This window comes from Schistocerca americana, unplaced genomic scaffold (genome assembly GCF_021461395.2).
Source record: "Schistocerca americana isolate TAMUIC-IGC-003095 unplaced genomic scaffold, iqSchAmer2.1 HiC_scaffold_870, whole genome shotgun sequence".
Lineage (NCBI taxonomy): Eukaryota > Metazoa > Arthropoda > Insecta > Orthoptera > Acrididae > Schistocerca > Schistocerca americana.
The window spans coordinates 5,001-10,000 of record NW_025726643.1 but is presented as its reverse complement, the minus strand read 5'-3'; the positions used below and the strand labels follow the sequence as shown (position 1 = coordinate 10,000).

At 53.0% G+C, this 5,000-nt stretch overlaps 1 non-coding gene across 1 annotated transcript in view; it reads right to left on the bottom strand.

The window, feature by feature from the left end:
• LOC124591692 overlaps nt 1-821 on the bottom strand; it is a 1,910-nt gene extending 1,089 nt beyond the window's left edge. Inside the window, exon 1 of the ribosomal RNA XR_006977235.1 lies at nt 1-821. This exon is cut by the window's left edge and continues 1,089 nt beyond it. This is a non-coding gene — a ribosomal RNA (small subunit ribosomal RNA).
• Nucleotides 822-5,000: the final 4,179 nt, after the last annotated feature.

Genomic DNA, 5,000 nt, shown 5'->3' with positions numbered 1-5,000 from the left:
CACTCACTCAAGAGCACCCTGGTAGGATTGCAACGGGGTCCGCCTCGGGACGCACGAGCACGCACGAGGCGCGTCGCACGCCTTCAGCTCGCCCCACCGGCAGGACGTCCCACGATACATGCCAGTTAAACACCGACGGGCGGTGAACCAACAGCGTGGGACACAAATCCAACTACGAGCTTTTTAACCGCAACAACTTTAATATACGCTATTGGAGCTGGAATTACCGCGGCTGCTGGCACCAGACTTGCCCTCCAATAGATACTCGTTAAAGGATTTAAAGTGTACTCATTCCGATTACGGGGCCTCGGATGAGTCCCGTATCGTTATTTTTCGTCACTACCTCCCCGTGCCGGGAGTGGGTAATTTGCGCGCCTGCTGCCTTCCTTGGATGTGGTAGCCGTTTCTCAGGCTCCCTCTCCGGAATCGAACCCTGATTCCCCGTTACCCGTTACAACCATGGTAGGCGCAGAACCTACCATCGACAGTTGATAAGGCAGACATTTGAAAGATGCGTCGCCGGTACGAGGACCGTGCGATCAGCCCAAAGTTATTCAGAGTCACCAAGGCAAACGGACCGGACGAGCCGACCGATTGGTTTTGATCTAATAAAAGCGTCCCTTCCATCTCTGGTCGGGACTCTGTTTGCATGTATTAGCTCTAGAATTACCACAGTTATCCAAGTAACGTGGGTACGATCTAAGGAACCATAACTGATTTAATGAGCCATTCGCGGTTTCACCTTAATGCGGCTTGTACTGAGACATGCATGGCTTAATCTTTGAGACAAGCATATGACTACTGGCAGGATCAACCAGGGAGCTGCGTCAACTAGAGCTGAGCAGCCGGCCGCCCGGGAGTGTGTCCCGGGGGCCCGCGCGAACACGCAAGCGTCCGCTCAATTATTCTGCAAACAGGAGGAGGCTGAGCTCCCCTGCACAATACACCTCGAAACCCTCTCAGGTCCCGGCGGCGCGCAGCGCCGTCCTAAGTACTTGGTCGGGTTCGAGAGAGGCGCAATCGCCCGGAGTTTGGCGAGTAGACGCTTTAGGTGCGACCACCCGTGCTCCCAACTGAGCTTGCCGCTGCCGACAGAGGCCCGGGAGCGTGCTGTCGTGGCATTGCCGGCGGGAGACAACACGCGCCACCTACGGTGGCCGGCAGCTCCAACGCCAGCGCCACAGAAGGACAAAAGCCCCACTTGGGTGCCGAAGCGAACTCTCCCAGCACAGCGCACGCGCCAACACGTCCGCACAGCTGCGATACAATCCACCTGCGAGAACCGCAGAGGCGACCGAGCAGCAGACGGCGTCGCGGCGCCGAGCGCCGGGCGGCGGCGCATCCTCAGCGCACACAGTCCTCAATCGGACCAGCACACTGCAGATGTCCACCGCGCTTCGCACCGGGCCCGCGAGGACCTACTTTGGCCGCACGGCGCCGCGTGCAGGGTGCGCCGGCGCGCAGCTGCGCCGCCTGCCGCCTCCGTCGGCCGGCGCGCCTGCCACTGGCCGCCCCCACCAGCCGGCTGTAGCGCGTGCGCCCACGCACCGCGCGGCCAGCACGCCGGAAGGCCCCCCCTCACCGGCCGGGGACGGTCCCACCCAGCCACCGCCGCGTATCGCTTCACACCCACATGCCATTCACGTTCGTGGGCATGGTGGGTATCGCTGAAACAACCGGTTGGTAGCTCAACCGATCGTCGCCATCACTGATTCACCTCTAGCGAGAACAACCGCACCACAACGGTTTACCAGTTCTTCATTTGCGTAACGTCACCAGCAAACGTAGACGTCCATCGCCATTTGCAAATTCAACGATTGTTGCATGCCTGTGTCAGGTGTCACGACACACTATGTCTGCCCACATACACGCAACAACATGTGCACGCTTCGCGAACACGTGGAAGGTGGCCCCCGTACGTATGCGATGTCCATTGCGCGAACGACTGTCAACCGGCCTCTGTCGCATGTCGCAGATGTGGAACGCAGTGCACCATGCTATCACGGTGTGTGAGAAGAGACGACTACGTCTGACAACACGCGCCACTACATCAACAGACGGCTCATGCTGATCGCCATCCACGGCATACCATACTGCAATCCAGCTCTTATAGGGAGACGACACGTAGCTGAGTGCACAATATTTGGACCGTATGGTTCGCCGTTGTTGGCGCAGTCGTGGTACGGTCACACATGTACCACGATGTATCATTCAGTACATGAGGACCAATGTGCGGTACAGTGTGTGATTTGGACGTACAACATCAGCGGACAGTTGCCACAAGCCGTACCACAACGTAGGCTGTGCTTCGCCATGCGAATGCCAATGAACAACTGCGAAGGGCATTGAGCATGTACGTCCTGCCGCCATCCGCATTACAGTGTATAGCTGCAAGGTGTTTAACATGAAGCGATACTCTGGGGACCGGGCAGTGCGAGTAGCAAACTATATTGCGGGGGTTGCAGTTAGGCAACACTACACTAATTTAACGCGTCGTATGACAATTACAGAGCAGGTTAAGGCCCAACGTGTGTTGGGTTAAGGCCCAACGTGTGTTGGGTTAAGGCCCAACGTGTGTTGGGTTAAGGCCCAACGTGTGTTGGGTTAAGGCCCAACGTGTGTTGGGTTAAGGCCCAACGTGTGTTGGGTTAAGGCCCAACGTGTGTTGGGTTAAGGCCCAACGTGTGTTGGGTTAAGGCCCAACGTGTGTTGGGTTAAGGCCCAACGTGTGTTGGGTTAAGGCCCAACGTGTGTTGGGTTAAGGCCCAACGTGTGTTGGGTTAAGGCCCCAACGTGTGTTGGGTTAAGGCCCAACGTGTGTTGGTTAAGGCCCAACGTGTGTTGGGTTAAGGCCCAACGTGTGTTGGGTTAAGGCCCCAATGTGTGTTGGGTTAAGGCCCAACGTGTGTTGGGTTAAGGCCCAACGTGTGTTGGGTTAAGGCCCAACGTGTGTTGGGTTAAGGCCCAACGTGTGTTGGGTTAAGGCGCAACATAGGTTAGGTTAAGGCGCAACATAGGTTAGGTTAAGGCGCAACATAGGTTAGGTTAAGGCGCAACATAGGTTAGGTTAAGGCGCAACATAGGTTAGGTTAAGGCGCAACATAGGTTAGGTTAAGGCGCAACATAGGTTAGGTTACGGCGCAACATAGGTTAGGTTAAGGCGCAACATAGGTTAGGTTAAGGCGCAACATAGGTTAGGGTTACGGCGCAACATAGGTTAGGTTAAGGCGCAACATAGGTTAGGTTAAGGCGCAACATAGGTTAGGTTAAGGCGCAACATAGGTTAGGTTAAGGCGCAACATAGGTTAGGTTAAGGCGCAACATAGGTTAGGTTAAGGCGCAACATAGGTTAGGTTAAGGCGCAACATAGGTTAGGTTAAGGCGCAACATAGGTTAGGTTACGGCGCAACATAGGTTAGGTTAAGGCGCAACATAGGTTAGGTTAAGGCGCAACATAGGTTAGGTTAAGGCGCAACATAGGTTAGGTTATGGCGCAACATAGGTTAGGTTACGGCGCAACATAGGTTAGGTTACGGCGCAACATAGGTTAGGTTAAGGCGCAACATAGGTTAGGTTAAGGCGCAACATAGGTTAGGTTAAGGCGCAACATAGGTTAGGTTAAGGCGCAACATAGGTTAGGTTAAGGCGCAACATAGGTTAGGTTAAGGCGCAACATAGGTTAGGTTAAGGCGCAACATGGGTTAGGTTAAGGCGCAACATGGGTTAGGTTAAGGCGCAACATGGGTTAGGTTAAGGCGCAACATGGGTTAGGTTAAGGCGCAACATGGGTTAGGTTAAGGCGCAACATGGGTTAGGTTAAGGCGCAACATGGGTTAGGTTAAGGCGCAACATGGGTTAGGTTAAGGCGCAACATGGGTTAGGTTAAGGCGCAACATGGGTTAGGTTAAGGCGCAACATGGGTTAGGTTAAGGCGCAACATGGGTTAGGTTAAGGTCGCAATCATGGGTTAGGTTAAGGTACAATATGGGTTAGGTTAAGGTACAATATGGGTTAGGTTAAGGTACAATATGGGTTAGGTTAAGGTACAATATGGGTTAGGTTAAGGTACAATATGGGTTAGGTTTAAGGTACAATATGGGTTAGGTTAAGGTACAATATGGGTTAGGTTAAGGTACAATATGGGTTAGGTTAAGGTACAATATGGGTTAGGTTAAGGTACAATAGTACAATACGGGTTAGGTTAAGGTACAATACGGGTTAGGTTAAGGTACAATACGGGTTAGGTTAAGGTACAATACGGGTTAGGTTAAGGTACAATACGGGTTAGGTTAAGGTACAATACGGGTTAGGTTAAGGTACAATACGGGTTAGGTTTACGGCACTTGGGGGGGGGGGGGGGCGCCCGGTTTGTTGATTGTGATTATCGTAAGTAAATGACTGCGGGGCATCATCTGATTTGCCACGTCAGGGTGCACCTTTGGCTCATAACAGGCGGCGCTCTGATTCCATGCTGTGTGGCAGACCTGTGTCTTTCATTCCTGCCATTGTTTGTGTGGTGTGACAGGAGGCAGTATTGTGATGTTGGGTGCACCCCTGTCTGGGACATGTGTGGGTGTTGGTGGCTTAGCTGAGGCAATGGTGGTTGTCGGAAGGGTGGGATATTCTGTTTTCCGATGTGGACCTCCCGGTCTGGTTATGATAGTGTGGATTGTCTAATGTGGCAGAGAGGATGCACTGGTGTTGTTCCATGCTGGTGCTTACATATTGTCTGTGTGCCTGTTACAGGCAGAGAGGTATGTGCGTGATAAGAGTGTCTGGCCTGACGTGTGATTGTGAGCAGAGTCTTTCAGCATGTATACGGACAGGTCTATACATTATCTGTATTCTGATGGCTCTATCTATTACTAATCAGCGCCGTGTATACGTTTAATCCGGTTCCAGTCGAAACTATTGTATCTCTGTACATTAGTGACACGGCGAGCCCGCTATGTAGTTACTCGTCTCGGCAGCTTCCACCGGTGTATGGCAAATGATTATAA